General features: G+C 39.5%; 1 long non-coding RNA gene across 1 annotated transcript; it reads left to right on the plus strand.

Moving 5' to 3' along the window:
* Positions 1–204: 204 nt before the first annotated feature.
* On the plus strand, positions 205–12885 carry LOC139618586 (uncharacterized). Its single transcript, XR_011689745.1, has 3 exons — positions 205–8621; positions 9431–9648; positions 10685–12885. It is a non-coding gene; the product is annotated as an uncharacterized lncRNA (long non-coding RNA).
* The last annotated feature ends 5236 nt before the right edge of the window (positions 12886–18121 follow it).

Below are 18121 nucleotides of genomic sequence, written 5' to 3' on the forward strand. Positions count from 1 at the left end.
GCAAGTTGACCAGTCAGTCATTAAAGAACTTGCATCTGCTCTGTGTACATCTAATCCTGTGTACAAGTCAATTGGTAAAGGCTGTCCTTTGGCAACAACCTTTAAGCGCAAGAAATACTACAAAGACAATTTTAAAGTTGTGGAAGCAATAGAATATATTTTTGGATTAAAAAAGGTAAAAGAACACTGCAATATGTTCCGGTATTGAAGGTTTTGCAGCAGCTTTTCGCTGATGGTCATATTCTGAACAAAGTGTTAGATAGTAGTCTCATATCAGAAGAAAAAGGAAGAGAAGTGATATACAGGTCTTTTAGAGATGGTTTGTTTTTCAATGAAAATGGTTTTTTATCAGGAGGTGAGTTGCGCGTGTTACTGAATTTGTACGTGGATGATTTTGAGATTTGTAATCCACTTGGCACATCTCGTAAAAAGCACAAGATCTCAGAATCTCAGCAATTTGCCACCTGGTTTCCATTCCTCATTGTCTTCCATTTATTTGGCTTTTCTCTGCAGATCTGAAGATGTGAGGAGTTATGGATATGGAAAGGTCTTAGAGCCCTTGTTGCAGGATGTTGTGACTTTGGAAAGTCAGGGTATTTTTGTTGCACATCTTGGAGATTTTGTTAAGGGCACAATACAGTGTGTCATAGCAGACAATTTGGCAGCGCATGGAATTTCAGGATTTATTGAGAGTTTTGTAGGTGAATACATTTGCCGGTTTTGTGTGGCACAAAAGCCTCAAATTCAGGAGGAGGAGGTGAGTTCAGGTGCATTTACTCTCAGACGCAAAGAGATACATGAAATGCATGTTAGTTCAGCACAGGGCAATGCAAAACCATGTTACGGTGTTAAAAGGTAGTGTGTTTTCTCCGCACATCTTTCTCATTTCAGTGTTTGCACTGGCTACCCTCCAGATGTTGCCCATGACATCTTTGAAGGCATATTACCAGTTGAGTTGGCCCATTGCCTAAATCTGTTAATTTCGAAAAAATATTTCACACTTGACAGTCTCAATGAGTCCATTCTGAAATTTTCTTACAAATGGGCAGACAAGAGTAACCGTCCTCATGCTATTCCTAGGACGTTCATGCTGAACAGAAGTATTGGAGGAAATGCTCACGAAAATTGGAGTCTTTTAAGATTCCTTCCATTTTTGGTTGGACAGTTGGTGCCCCCAGATGAGCCAGCTTGGCAGGTCATTTTGGACCTTAAAGATATTGTTGAACTAGTTGTTGCACCAGTACACACAGCACAGTCAATTGCTTTCCTTGAAGCCACAATCTGTGACCACAGATGTAGGTTACAAGAGGTGTTTCCGGGTGTAAAGCTGTTACTGAAACATCATTTTGTGGAACATTATCCCCAGATGATCCATTTTTTTGGTCCACTAGTTGGTATGTGGACAATGAGGTTTGAGGCAAAGCACAGTTTTTTAAAGCAGGTTGTTCCCCACACACGCTGCTGTCTCAGCTGTCTCAACTGTCTCTGTTGACATTTTGCATCAGGATGTACAGAAGTTTTTGAAGCTAAAATACCCTGATATTACTCACATTCAGCTCACAAAGAATGCATCTCTTAATGGAGTGAACTACAGGAATGGCATGATTGTTGTTTATGGCTCTGCTGGTGGCTTGCCAGAATTTGCAGAAGTTGTCCAGATGGTTGTTATGGAGAAGAGCTTGAGCTTCATTGCTAAAGAGTTGAGTGCTTGGTATAGGGAGCATTTTAGGGCGTTTGAGTTATGTCCTACATCACAAGTCTCCCTCATTCAACTTGGTGCCTTGGTAGACCAGTACCCTTTGGCAGATTACAGGATTGGAGGCCGGCAAATGGTGACACTTAAAAGATTCATAACATACACAAGGTTAGATCATGGTAATTCATGTTGTGTTCATGTGTTCCATGAGTTCATACACTAATACACATGGTAACAAGAGGGCTACCTAAAATTTCTTACATGAAGACTAATATTGTTTTTAGTAAAGATAGAAAAAAAAAATCCTTGTGAGAATTTTCTGATGGAAGATTCTCTGACAAATTACCCTCATGTTGCCATTTATACTAGAAATATGCATGTTAAGGACTACACACGTGACTAACACAATGAAAACTAACATTCAAATCTGTCAGTTAAAATATATTATAATAAAAGGACGAACTGCAACACAAAAATCAAAACAACGTCAGGGTTTTTGGTTGGTATGCGAATACAAAGAAAGACAATAATGGTAAAATAAATTGTGGTTTAACTGCACAATAAAATTGTGTTACAGTATGTTCCTACTCTACCTCACTCCCTAAAAAAAAGTTATATTTAAGTGACAACAGTGCCAAATATCAATTTAACAACATTTTATTTTTTCTCCTTGAACAATTCGATTGAAGAATGGCAGAGCATCTGAAGCTGAAAGTCATCGTAGAAGACAGTGACTTTAGAAGACTTGATCTCCCTTCAGGAATGCCAAAACACTTTGACAGAGTTACACAATGCAGTTTGCCAAGCATTTGGAATTGAAAGAGACTTTCGTATTCAGTTCATGGACCCTGACTTCAATATTGAGTTCATGAACGTTACGTCGGTACAAGACATTCAAGACAGAAGTACAATCAAGCTGGTGTACATGCTAAATTATGTGGATATGAGTCCATTGTCTTCGAAGCAGAGTGCTCCAAACACCCCTGGGTCTTTTGGAAGTCCAGTAAGCATTCAAACAACTCACAGTGTGTCGTCATTGTCCTCATCAGACTCAGATAACACCACCATTCTGTCACATTCAGACAGCGAGCTGAGAGCACATGCATGGCCACGTGAATTCACTATTCCTCGCTATCCATATGATGTAGAGGTGCAGCTTCAGCGTGGAAATGAGAACTTCAGAGAAACTGGCACTAGACCAGGGGTGTCAAACTCAAATACGCAGTGGGCCAAAATTTAAAACTTGGACAAAGTCGCGGGCCAACATTGATATTTATTGAAAAAATCTTCCTCCAGATATAACAATGAACCTTTTCATATGGACCCAAACAAGTTTTGCTTAAACATTGAATATGGAACAAGCAAAGCTTAATACTATACAATATATAACTTAATATTGCACACATGCAAAATCGAATTTCAAATAAAAAAAAAAAACACATCAATGGCATTCATTTCTTCAATAAAATTTAAATAACAATCGTATGCCTCTTTTTTATTTGCAGCTTTCTAATTTAGATTTCAACAGTAACCTTTTTCCACAGGCTAATAATAAATTAAAAAATAAAATAACAATAAATCAATTAACTAATAACAATGTTACTCCTGTTTTCTGCCTTTCTTTTCACCATTTTTGGGAGGGGTAGCACGGTGCCAGTAGTAGCATGAGGTCACTATGACTACTGTCAACAGAGGAGAGGGTGTTTATGGGTGTTGTCCTGATTGACGCGCCGAAACACCAGCAGAGCATTCTGGGATTTGTAGTTATCGTGTCATACTGCACTCTGCTCGCAAGGCATTTGCCCCAGAGCATGGCGGTAGTATTAGCGAGACAAGCGCTGTATAATACCGGCGGGCCAGCTCTAGTAGTCATTGGGTACTGTCTCGCGGGCCAAATATAATTACACTGCGGGCCAAATTTGGCCCACGGGCCAGAGTTTGACACCTATGCACTAGACTGAAGATTTCTCCAGGGCTGAAGTCTGACATCTTAGAAAAGCTAGTTTAGGAGATTTTCTTCTATAGGGCATATCCACAAAATCACCAAATATAATAATAGGTAGCAGGGACATTAATCAAAAAATTTCCCTGTTTGCAAGAGACATCTTCCACTGGTTACTATGCCTGGATGATTAGTCTGAAATACAAAATGGCTAATTACAGGACAAAGATGCGAAACATTGGCTGTCCTGAAGTGACTTTAAATGCTTTGAAAAACAAAGCCAACGATGAATGCCTTCCAGCCAAAAATATAAAGAAAGCTAAAAAGGCTGAAGTCAACTATTGTCCTTCACACCCTGCTGGGGAAACAGATGAAAGTCTAGAAAATGTGAGAGCCAAACTTCTGAATGACGTCAACTGCTTTTTCCCAATTGTGCCTCTTCTCATTGTGTCATTTCACTGCGTAACTTAAAATGTAAAGACTAATGAGGTAACATAAAAGGTGACAACAATTTGAAAAAAATTAATCCCCTGTCGCGAAAGAAGTGCTTGGTGCTGCAATTTGAATACTATGCAGTAATTAATTTTGGCCATTTGGGGGCAGAAGACCTTCACAGCAAGCTATGAACAGAACCTCTGACACATAAAGTTGATATAGTGAATGTGTATAACAAACAGTTGCCTGTTTACTATACACTTTCAGCAGGTACAGAGCATTCATATAGAAAGTTGTTTGTGTCCATGATGTACTACATGCAAGTCCAATATTCACTCTGTTTTTATACCATTTGCATGTTTTTTCCACATTACATCTCGTCACTTGTCCTTTGAAGAGAAAAAATTGCTAGGTTTAAATAACTATATATTCTACAAATGCAGTGTTGATTTCACCTCCTGGATTAACAGCTATAAACTGACTAAAATGTGCTGCATACTAATGCATATGCTATGGATATAATCTTAGTTGATGAAGAGGTCAAAATTAGAATACATCCTTTTAACCCTTAGATGCACACGTCAAAAATGACCCCATGGGTTGTTATTCTTCAAAATCTTTAAAATGAAAAGTTGTAATATATTCATATTCCAGGTATTCCTCATAAAAGATGTTTGTGACATGAGGCCATTTGCATTTTTATTTATTTTTCATTAATTTTAAGAAATTGCAGTTTTTGTATCACTACCCCACTCTTCCACAAGTGCGGTCAAAAATGACCCCAAGCAGTTCCTATGGAATCTTCTATGAACCTTTAATTCTTAGCAACTCTGACTGTCCCACTTACACATCTGATGTCATCTCTCACATCTGATGCAACTTTGACTGTCAATACTGTCCCACTTACACATCTGATGTCAGCAGTCTCACCACCCAGGAGGTCATTTTTACACAGCAACATACATGTAAGTATTATCTCCATTTATGAACTTATTGTTCATTGACAGATTACAATGTGTGATCAAATTAGTGATCAAATGTGTGAAATGTGTGATCAGATTAGCCTACTTTGTTGTTAGCTAACAGTATTGTATTTAGGTAGGTAACACAGTATTGTGTTAGCTAACAGTAGCTAACAGTATTGATGGCTAACACACACACACACACACACACACACTTTGTACCTGACCTAGCAAACTCAAAAGTAGGCTAATGTTATATTAGCTAGTTTTTTTATATGATTTATAGTTTTCTGTGCATTTCAAACATTGTCCTTTCTAATGTTTTTTTTTATTTATCTAAAGTAACATGGCTGCTAGGAGGCCAGCTAGGATCCCTGTGGACCTTGCCCTACAAATGATCCAGGACGGATGGGATGAAGAGCCCATCGGAGGCATTGACTCAGAATCTGACATCTCAGATGTAGAGGACCCAGACTATTGTCCCCCCACTGAACAAGGCCAGTCAGACACAGGGGAGTCCTCTGATGAGTCCTCTGAAGAGGAAATGGATATTGTGTCCAACAGATTGAGCCGCAAGGGCTCTTACTGGGCAGAGTTACCTCCCAGCCAGGCTAAAACACCAAGCCACAATATTGAAAGTAGTCAGCCAGGGCCTGCACCTGAGTTTAGTGCTGTCTCCCCAATAGATGCATGGAAGCTGTTCATGTCTGATAATATAATAGAAGAGGTGCTGACATGCACAAACATGGAGGGATGAAGAGTAGCCACAGACAGGGGAAAAGAGTGGAAAAATGAGCTCATGGCCTTCATTGGATTGACCATTCTTGCAGGAAGTGAGAAGAACTGGGATGTACCAGTCCGTGTGTTTTTTGGGAGTCCTCTGCATAACCCATTGTACAGGGCCACTATGTCAATTCGAAGATTTGAAGATATTCGCTGTTTCTTGTGCTTTGATGACAAGAGGACCAGAGCCTACCAACTGAAAACAGTCCACATGGCAGCTTTCCGCTACATATGGGACCTGTTCCTGGTCAACTGCAGGCAGAAATTCATCCCCAGTGATTGTGTTACGGTGGATGAACAACTTGTGCCTTTCAGAGGGAGGACCCGGCTTCTGCAGTATATGCCGAGCAAGCCCGCCAAGTACGGCATAAAGATCTTCTGGGTTTGTGATGCACGCACCCCATAATTGATGGGATCATGTACCTAGGGAGACAACCAGGGGAAGACATCCAGAAGAATCTGGGGGAAAACATTGTCTGTCAGTTGTGCAGTGGATTCAGACACACAGGTCGCAATATCACCACTGACAACTTCTTCACCAGTGTGCCTCTTGCAGAGCATCTCCTGGAGAGGGGTCTGACTATTGTGGGAACTTTGCGACAGAACAAGCCAGACATTCCTCCAGTCATGAAGGCTTCCAGGTCCAGAGAGGTCCACAGCACTGAATTTGGGTTCAATGGCAGCATGACCATGATCAGCTATGTGAGAAAAAAGGGAAAGGCTGTTCTGCTGCTTAGCACAATGCACCACAGCAAGATGGTGGATGAAAACAGCCCAAAGAAAAAAACAGAAGTGATCCTCTTCTACAACCAAACCAAAGGAGGAGTAGATACGATGGACCAGATGGTTGGCAACTACACCTGCAAACGCCAGACGCAGAGGTGGCCCATGGTACTTTGGTACAACATGATTGATGTTGCCGCTCTGAATGCCTATTCATTTTTCAGGGCTCAGCACCCTGAATTTTACACAGGCATCACTGATGGACGACGACACTTCCTCACAGAGCTCTCAAAGGAGCTTGTGACACCTCACATGAAAAGTCGACTGGAAGGTACCCCGACCCTACCAACCTACATCACTGAAGCAATGGGAACGTGTGGAGTGACAAAAACTGCTGCGATCCGGCCACAGGAAAGAAGCACACAGGGCCAGCAGAGGAGAAAGAGGTGCCAGTTGTGTCCAAGAAACAAAGATCACAAAGCCACTGATTGCTGTTGGAAATGCAGTACCCCTGTGTTCAATGGTCACAGCCAGAAGTTTGTGACAGCTGCACACAGTGAGAGGAGATAAGATGTTTGTGTGTGTACATATGCTCGGACAGTGTTATGGTATATGTATATGGTACGTAGGGACACACAAACATGTTTTGACACCTGATTGATTGATTGTTAAGTGCTAAAATGTGAATGAAAAGTAAAAAATGTACATGTCAAAAATGAAATTACTCTTTTGTTTGAACAAAATATATCATCTTTAACCAAAATGAGAGAAATGTCTTTAGTTTATTGCAAAAACGCATTGATTTTAATTGGGGTCATTTTTGACCCCACTTGTGGAAGAGTGGGGTAGTGATACAAAAACATTAAAAATAAAAAATAAAAAATAAAAAAAAATAAAAATGCAAATGGCCTCATGTCACAAACATGTTCTATGAGGAATACCTGGAATATGAAAATATTCCAACTCTTCGTTTTAAAGATTTTGAAGAATAGCAACCCAGTTTATTGCAAAAACGCATTGATTTAATTGGGGTCATTTTTGAAGAGTGTAGGTATTGGTAGGTTGTGCATCCAAGGGTTGATGGGATACATTAGCTCCAAAATATCCTTACGCCAATGACTGAACAAAGTGTTCTTCTGTCATTTTCTTCTGTATAACAGATAAATGCTGAGTTCCAGCGTATTACAACGCTTCCACTTGAGTCAACCTTCATGTCACAGTTGGACAATCTTTTACCCCAGCTGACATCCGTTTTCCAGAAGAAGGCGGGTGTTTCTGGCCAGAAACTAGCCAAAACATCTAAAGATCTTACAAGAGGTAAATATGTGTATATAATGTTGTATAAAAATTTTCATATAGCCTCTTTCACAGTTACTGTTATTGTGTATCTAGTACCATATGAATCCCCATTTTGCCTCAGTAATAGTCTGGATTATTTGCAAGGTGCAAGAAACATTTCTAAGGAAATATTACGGTTTTATTGAGGCAATAGTGGCACATGGACTACAGGAGCAGACTTCTGATCAGAAAGGTACCAGTTCAGTCATGGTTTCTCAGGTGGGGACAGTGAAAGTGCAACACCTGCCTTGAGCAATGTGTTTGACAATGCTAAGGTCAGTGGCCAGCAGATCAAACTGGATGTACTAAGCACCTACCTGTAAAGAGGACAACATTGTTGTCAGTGAATATCCCTGAATAAATAAAGTTAAAACAGTGCTTTCATCCTACACATTCATACCTCTCGCTTAAAAAAAAAAAAACTAAGCCACACTTCATTATTATTTTGTAGTTAAAGAAGGAAGGCCACTTAACATTATGTTTGACTTGATATTGGACTATATAAATAAGTAAATTGATTGGAAGTCAATGTATAGTTTTTAGCTTACCACAGGTTGGAAATTTCAAATATTTTTTAATTTTCATTTATATGTGTATTATCTGTATTAATCAATGGAATCCCTTTACACAGGCTACGAGTTATGTATATATTAGTCATGTTAATCACAAGAGGGCAGCACTCCTCAAGGCACTTTGTGTCTACCTTGGAGAGGATGATGGACATCTAATTCGGGAGTATATGGTAAGTCAGTGTAAATGCTTTTTCCAGTTAGATGTACTGTGACTTATATAAAATGTTTTAAGATTCTAAAGTCACCTGCCCATTACTTATTACAAGTCATTGGGTCTCCTCCATTTCTGACAGACACACACCTGCTTTTTAGATCCGGCTGCTGATTTTGCCAAACCAACTACCTTTGATATCTCTCTGATAGATTTTTGCTTTTTTTGAGCCTCATTATCATCTTCTTTACTTGCATGGTCACTTCTTCACTCCTCATATTGACAGACAACTCCACCTAAATTTAAATGGCAACTCTCAAATCTCAGTCAACTCTGGGCACTATATGTAAACAGGGCTATATCTACCACACAGTTATTTCTGTATTGATGTAAACTGGCTCAAATTAAAGCTGAGACTCTGCACTTTAATGTAGTGTGCATTATTTTATTTCAAACGGAATGTGCTGAAGCTCAGAGCCTAAAGAACAAAAACTGTGTAACTGTTCAAATACTTCCAGTCTGAACTGTATGTCAAAAAAAGCCAACAATTTCCATGGGATGTACTTATTTTTCACAGCTGTACAGAACTCTGGGTTATTTTTCTGTAGTCAACGTATAGTGTAAATCAACAGCTAGTAGCTAGATTGTGTTAATCCACAAAGTAAATATGGTAAAATTACTGCTTTTTTGGAGTGTCAGTAATGGGCAATACTCTATTTTACTACATTTGGTCCCAAAGCTTCATGTCAGTGATGATTGTTTATCATCAAGTAAAGTATATGGAATTCAAATGTTTTCCTTTTTCTCCGATTTTCTTTAAATATACAGGACATCGAAGCAGATGACATCCAGAGGGACATGCAGAAGACAACCATGGGCATTTATGTCATCAACAAGGAGGGTGGAGAAAATGGACATTATGATGACATTGGAATTTTTGTTGACGGAGTGATCATCCTTGACAACATTGGAGGTGCAGCCCAAGGTTGTGCATTGATGCTTGGAGTAATCTATGCACTGAACCTGGCCTACCCCAAGGAGCTGAGGTACTATTACAAGTTCGTTCAAAAAGTGTGTGTAGGATTGAAGTATTTACACAACCACTTGTTAGGACAGTACACCTAACATATATGAGGGAATATTCATGAAAATTGTAACACTCAGCAAAGACGTGTTTGCAGTGTATTGAAATCTCAGTCAGGTCATCTGTGTTTGTTGTTTCCTAGCTGTGGACACTTCTGGTACGGTTTGGTTTTTGTTAATGAGTGGTACTGGAACATGATTTATGTTCTTGTGTTAATTTTTTTTAATAGATGGTAACAGGTACATTTTTTTTAAAAAGATGTTAAGCAACTCAAGAAAGGTTTACCACTGAGTTACATTACAGGAACTTGTTTGTGAGAACACAAATTGTGCTCTGTCTGGCCAGGAGACTGCACTTATTAATGTATAATTTTTTATTATGTATTTTATGTTAACAGAACCTGAACAACAGCTTTATTTTTTCATTTAAAAGCCTTCTCATGTATCTGATTATAGAGGGTAAGAGAGTAATGAGTATAACATTGTATACACTCAAAAAAGTAGCAAGTATATATGCTGGTTCTTGGCGATTGTACTCAGACATTGTTAAATGTTTAGGGACAAAATAAACAATTGTTTAAACACAGTTTGTGGTTTTCTCAATTTTGAATTTATTGAAACTACCAATGATAATTACCAATGTTTAATTAGAATCAACTTAATTTTAATATGTAGTAATTACAGAATTTCATTGGTCTAAATGTACAATAGAAAAATGGCTAATAGTACAAAGTATTTAAGTATATTTAACATGACTTTAGTTGGAATTACTAAATCAGACTAATATTTACTCAAAGTTGTTGAGCTAAAATTACAAAAATAAAACATTTAAAAATGGCTTATAAATTATAAGTACAGTCAACTTAAAAATTTTATCTGGATTTAGATATATTTATTTTATGCAACCACTTACCATAATAAAATTAAGTAAATTCAACAAAACATTTTTTTCAGTGTATCAAGCACATATTTATTGTAAATTATTAATGCCAATTGTAGACAGTGGAGCAGATTCTCACTTCCAAGCCGGCAGGATGACTTTGATCAAAGAATCTGAAGACACTGGGAGTTTGAAAGATTCCACCAGGTGATTAAAAATGAAGAGTAAGAGGCTTGATGTTAATGACATAAAATTCTCATTTGTTTGGGGGTTAAGGATTTTATCACAAACAATGCTTCTTTTGCAGGAGAGCCGTAAGTAAAGCAACAAAGGAGTCTCATGCCCTCGGGATTGGTGACTCTTCCCATCTTTGAAGGACCCGTACTCAAAAAAGGGATACGTGAGTTTGCATTGTAGCCGTTATGTGAAATAGTGATGGTGGTTACATTGTGGTTTGTTGATCTTTTGTGTGTAAGCTGCAAACATGCACCAGATGCATCAAAAACCTGTTACTGTCTGCATTTCAACTAGAAATTCTCTTTTTTCAGGAACATTTCTATGACATTCAGAGCAACACAGGCTTTCTTGAGTGGCGTGTCAAGACTGTGCAACGTCAATCCAAAACCACATCCACATCCTGTAACAGAGCAGCGCTAAAAGGAGGTCCCACATCTTCAAGAACATTTGGTTCCACAGATGACCAGAAAATAGGAGATGAATGTATGGAGGCCACGTCTCTTCTTCACCACACCACCGACCATGACTTACTTTTCCAAAAGAAGAGAGAAACATTCCACTATCGTCAGCAGATGCTCCATGATCCACAGTGATCAGAGACATACTTCAAATGTTTCCTCGTTTCTTGGACACCAAGGGATTTCAATGTTTCCTTTCCCGAAATGTTTCCTTTGTGCTTCATCCTTTGGGACAGTTTTATTAAAATTGAGACTAAAATTTGATCAAAAAGGATGTTGCTTGCAATTCTCAAGTAGTTCTGGATTTAGAAGACATAAGATTAAGATACATGCTCATACTGACAACTCACGTGTGCCTCACGAGACCCTCTGACCATGATACACAACAGCACAATAAGTCTCAGTGCTTACATGATGAAACACCCTCGACTTCATCTCACTGCCAACATATTGAATCAGGCTCTTCAGTGTCAACTCACAACCAAGATATGTGTGTTCCTGTTATAGCTAAACCTTTGGGGAGCGGTGGGCCAGTTCTGTCTACAGCTGAGAATTTAGAGGATTTAGTGGGAGATGTGCCGGTTAACATTAAGGACTGAACTCACTGCCAGACAACAGCACCTCCAGAGCTCCTATAGAGGAGTTATTTAGAAGTATGGACTGGATTTTTAGCAGTTGAATTCTGAAAGCAAATGGCAGAAATATTTCAGGGAAGATAGTTGTAACCCCCATAAATTGAACAGATATTCAGCTAAATGAAAGGGTAGTTATTGTTATGGTTCCATTAGGAGTCCAGAAGATAAACAGTCATGTTATTGTTGTAGCTTCACTAAAACACCAGGAGGTGGCGCACAGGGCCAGTCAGAGGAGCAGTGGAGAGCAGAGAGAGGAGGTGAAAAAGAGGAGGAGAGAGAACAAGTGGAGTCCAGCGTGAATCCAAGTCAGCAAAAAGAGTGAAGGGACAAGTTCTTTACATGTGCTGCAGGTTATGGTGGAGGTTATTCAGAGGAAACCTGCCGTCACCTGAGATACCGTTGGTGAGCAGAAGATGAAGGGGGGTCGTTATTAGATGTGTTTTTGGTGACTTTTCTCCAGTTGGTTTTTTGATGATGGATCTCTGAGAGGACGACTGAGGATTTCCAGTGTGCAGGAGGTTTAATGAGGAGCACTGCTGCAGCGTGTTGAGGAGCTGGAGTCAAGGCCCCAGGGTTTGGACGAGCAGGATTCTTCTCTTGGACTCACAGATAAGCTAAAGCAAAAATAGAGAAAAAAGGCCCAAGCTGAACTAAAACTTAGTAGGTGACTAAAAAAACTTTCTGACTTGGCTGAGCGAAGAACTTCTTCAAGGGAAAACTTTGCATTTCAGGAGGAAATAAATAAAGACTGAAGAATTCAGTATTAAATTGAATGTGACAGTACTGGATAGAGGAAAAAGAAAACTGAAGGATGGACTGTCTGATTTATATTTGATTTTTCTGCCTAATATTTGAAGAAGAGAGAAAGCTCTAAAAAAAGGGGAAATATTTCAGTTGGTCTGTATTTTATTTTAAAAAGTCTAATTTCTATTCAGCCGATCTGAAGGGTTGATTTTGCACCACGTTTTCTTTTGTGTGAATTAAACTATTCTGATTATTTCTCTCTGCTCTCAGCCCATTTCATTAACAAGCAGCTGCGTGGTCACATAGTGCAGCCAGTTGAAGAGCGTTCAGGAGGAAGGTGTGACACCTGATGAAACAGCAAAACTGGAACAAGTTAGGAGCAAGTTCCAGTCAGTGACAGATTCATAGACATTCCCACACTGAAAACACTCCAGCTCATTTTCAGGAAATCTAAATATTTGTGAGATGATGCAAACATGTTTTCATTCTGACAAATATGAGGACTTCTGTGATGGATGCGACTTAAAAGTCATCCTTTGTTTCTGTGTTTCCTCCAAATCCAAATTAAATGTGTGCATCCTCTAAGTTCAAAAAAAGGTCTAAAGTTGGCTGTCTGTACTTCATCCTTAGAAATCCTCCCCCACGAGTGAATTCTGCCTTAATGTGCATGAAACATCTGGTATCATTGTTTCATGCACAAGATGCTAAGAAATACAGAACTGATGAAATACTGAAACCCTCAGTAAAGGATCAGAAAAATTAGAGACTACTGGGGTTTCTGCTCCATTCGCTGAGGTTTGTGTGTGTGGCACTCGTGCACAAATTACTGCTGATAACTTGGGTATGTGGAACATTCTCTGCTCCTCTGAGTCATTTGGTGCAAATTATTTCTGTAGATTTTGCTTCATAGATAAATCTTCAGCTCAGTCAGTGTTCTCAGAAGACGACCCCCGTCTGATTTTAAGATCAGGAGTTCTGAATGATCAGCATTCAACTTCTTTGGCAGATGATCCGACTGCTGCTGAATCAAACAGTAGTCGCACACATTTCTAGAATTTCTAGTTACGTCACGTATACGTCATGAGGAAATCAAATGTCTCGTTAACTTTAGCCACTAATACTTAAATGTGAGGAGTAAATATAGGAGAATGTTTCTGTCTGGTGTGCTTTAACGTGAAACCCTTCAATAACAAAAAGTAATGATTTAGGTGAGTGTAGCAAGGAATTACTGTGCTGCACATCTTTTGTTTTAGCAGCCAGTAAACAGATAAAGACAAATACAAACTTAAGCTAATTTATTTTGTATATAAATGAACAATGGAAAAACAGTGTCACAGCGCAGCTGATAACATTCTGGTCACTTTTACACCAGAAGTCAAATGAGAGGCCGTATTAATAAAAACACTTCAAACACTTTACTACTGACTTTGCTCTTATACATATTTACTGAGCTGAAAACAAAAGTCAAATGCAGGGAACGGACCTTTGACAAATTCCTACAACTGCTACTTAAAAAGTACATTAACAAAGACAGACAGAGCTCGCTTCAATGCTGCCACAGGCCTAGAAACCTGTGAGTGGTCCGAACTAAACTGACTCTAACTGAGCAACAGTGAACTTCAGTGGATTTGTGCAGCTCCACGGTGCAAACTGGGGCAAAACAATTGTACAATTGTGGTTGATGGACATAGTGTGTTTAGAAAGTGTTCAGACCCTTCAATTATGTCACATTTTGTTATGTTGCAGCGTCGTGCTCAAATAAAAAAGATGTTGTTGAGGTTCCTCTCATTTCTGTTGCTCATCTCTGAGATGTTTCTACATCTTGATTGATCCCCACAGCACAGTGGCCTCCATCATTGTTCCATGAAATGTAAGAAAGGTCATTCTGACTGAGCTTCACAGACGTCCTGTGTGGAGATGGAATAAACTTCTACAGTCCTGGTTCGGACCTCTGTGGGCAGCTCCTTCCTCCTTGTGGCTTGGTTTTTGTTCAGATCTGCACTCTCACCTGTGAGACCTTATATAGACAGATTAACCTCAGGTAAATCAATCGAATCCAATCAGGATGTAGAAACAACTCAGAGATGATCAAGAGAAATGGGAGGCAGCTGAGCTAAAAGTAAAGTGTCGTAACAGAGGGTCTGAATACTCGTGTCAATGGGATGTTTCAGTTTTTCATTATGGGATGTTGAGTGTAGATTGATTAAAAACCTCAATGGGTCTGAAAACTTCCTGAATGCACTGTAATTGGCTAAATGTGCTCAAAAAATACAGTCTCCAGAAAAACAATCAAATGTTTGCACCTAGTTTTATACATGTTACTATCACCTCATTTCTACATATGACTGTTTGTTTTGAAAAAATAAAAAATGAGCTGAATTATCCCAAAGCAGAATCATGAGATGAAGTTGGCACTAAATGATACTGAGTCACATTATATTGTGGTTGAATCTCAAGCCTGAAACAAAAGAACTGCATGTGAAACTACATGTATGATCCTGTGATACTTAAAGCTAATTCTCCATAAAACACATTGAAATCAAATGTATGATCACACGAGGAACAAGGACAGAAGCAAACAGGTGACAATCAGAGTTCTTCAAATACACTGAGGCCATTTGAGCAAAAACCAAAACACAGAAATGTTGCAGTGAACAACCAGAACCAAAAAAACTGTTAAAAAACCCGAAGAGCAAAATATTACCGGCACCACAGGTGATGAGGCAGAGGCAATGGCAAGGTGTGGTCTCAGCTGTGGTCAAATCACACCTGCTGGACAAGGCAAACACAACACACACTCTGCTCCTACAAATAACAGAGGACACACTGGTCAGGTGCTGGGACATGCTGACAACAAGGACTGGTTGAAAGTGCTTTATGTCACTGTTTCATATTCAAAGCTCTGACCAGCTTGACTCGGCCCGTCTCGTGTTTCCCTCCCTGCTGGCCGGTCAGGTCGCTGTTGTGGTGGAGCTCAGTGTCACTCGGCTGTCTCATCAAGGGTGGGCTTTGCTGTCTCCTTGTTCTGCTGCCTCGGTGAGCTGGGCGTAGTGGCACATGGACCGGTTCTCCACCTGGTTGGAGCGAGCCTCCAGCTGACAGCAGAGAGCCTCTGTGACGTCCGTCCCCCTGCACCTGAAACCTCGGAGTCTGGACAACCAGGTCGCTCTCCTCTTCCTCATGGCTGTTGTGGCTGAAGCGATGTCTTCTTCAAAAGAAAATACTTACATGAGCTTTATGCAGGTAACTCATAAAATGTGTCTACAGCTTACAAAGAACACAATCAGCATTAAGCAGGTCTGTAATCATGAATTACATTACGTTTTATAAGACAGATAATCCCAGAATTTAAGTAAAATTACATGCATTTCTATCTTATGTATTTATACTGTGTAATTATCATACAATCAATTCCACTATGTGATATTTCTAACGTTGTCAGATGGCTGGAATAACTCCACAAGAATAAAAACAGGCATCTTTTGTCTGTTTATGTAAGAAACAGGCAAACTTCAACATTATGGCAGAACAAGCAGAAAAAGCTGAACATTGTATATTTTCTGTTTCCATATGTAAGTGACAAAAAGGCTTAAACTAATGTGACAGACTGTTGTTACAGCCCGTAAATCGTTTCTAATTCAATTCTAAATCACTTCTAATATTTTCCTTAGTGATGCAAAAATTTTCCAATGATTATATTAACTGCATATTACTGATGAAATAAAGAAATGAAAAGTTTTAATTCAAGTTCTTTGTTACAAATACTGATTCTGCAGTTCAGGCGAAGGGCTGCAGTGACACACAGCGATTAAATTCATCTACACTCACTTGCCAATTTATTAGGTACAGCTCCAAATAAAACTAAAGCAGTAAAGTCCTCCTTCATGAGGATTAAAATGTTCAGTTTTTACTGAATCTGAGTGAGAGGGTTGTCCAGTATTTTCTCATCAGGTATCTGACAAATAGGGTCTATCATTATTATTATTATTGAATGGTTGAATAAAAATATTGAACTATGAATACAAACATGTTTCAAATGGTGATGCACTAGTTTAGTCATGATTTTAAAAAAGTTCTGTGAGATATTATTGAGACAAGTTTCTGACATTCACAGTGAAAACTAAAGTAAAGATGTAGATACACTGCCTGGCCACAAAAAAAGTTGCCACCAGGATTTAACTAAGCAAATAGGTACGAGCCTCCTATTGGATAATTACTGCATGGGCGATTATCTTTCAGCTGGCAACAAGTTATTTAACCCCAACTGGTGCAATGAGTTGCTTCTCATTTCTTAATCAACCATGTCGAAAGACACATCCTGTGGTCGTGGAAAAGATGTTAGTCTGTTTGAGAAGGGTCAAATCATTGGCATGCATCAAGCAGAGAAAACATCTAAGGAGATTGCAGAAACTACTAAAATTGGGTCAAGAAGTAGTCTTCGAAGTATCGTCTTCGAGGAAGAAATGTGGCCGGAAAAAAATCCTGCTTGATTGTGATCGGTGATCACTTAAACGTTTGGTGAAATCAAATTGAAGAAAAACAACAGTAGAACTCAGGGCTATGTTTAATAGTGGAAGTAAGAGCATTTCCACACTCACAATGCGAAGGGAACTCAAGGGATTGGGACTGAACAGCTGTGTAGCCTTAAGAAAACCACTAATCAGTGAGGCTAACCCGGAAAAAAAGCTTCAATTTGCTCTGGAGCATAAAGATTGGACTCTGGAGCAATGGAAGAAAGTCATGTGGTCTGATGAGTCCAGATTTACCCTGTTCCAGAGTGATGGGCGCATCAGGGTAAGAAGAGAGGCAGATGAAGTGATGCACCCATCATGCCGAGTGCCTACTGTACAAGCCTGTGGGGGCAGTGCTATGATCTGGGGTTGCTGCAGTTGGTCAGGTCTAGGTTCAGCAACAGTATGTGCTCAAAGAATGAGGTCAGCTGACTACCTGAATATACTGAATGACCAGGTTATTCCATCCATGGATTTTTTCTTCCCTGATGGCACGGGCATATTCCAAGATGACAATGCCAGGATTCATCCTGCTCAAATTGTGAAACAGTGGTTCAGGGAGCATGAGACATCACTTTCACACATGGATTGGCCACCACAGAGTCCAGACCTTAACCCCATTGAGAATCTTTGGGATGTGCTGGAGAAGGCTTTGCGCAGCGGTCAGACTCTACCATCATCAATACAAGACCTTGGTGAGAAACTAATGCAACACTGGATGGAAATAAATCTTGTGACATTGCAGAAGCTTATCGTAACAATGCCACAGCAAATCTGTGCCGTGATCAAAGCTAAAGGTGGTCCAACGAAATATTAGAGTGTGTGACCTTTTTTTTTTTTTGGTGGCGACTTTCTTTTGGCCAGGCAGTGTAGTTTCAGCTACTGATAAAATCCCTCTTCTGCAGCTGTAAACACTGGCTGCCACTTCTGCAGACACCACGTGTCAATGTTTTAGTGACTGTACTCAATCA

Source organism: Trachinotus anak, unplaced genomic scaffold (genome assembly GCF_046630095.1).
Source record: "Trachinotus anak isolate AG129_WGS33_773 ecotype Australia unplaced genomic scaffold, CSIRO_AGI_Tana_v1 ptg000003l, whole genome shotgun sequence".
Classification (NCBI taxonomy): Eukaryota; Metazoa; Chordata; class Actinopteri; order Carangiformes; family Carangidae; genus Trachinotus; species Trachinotus anak.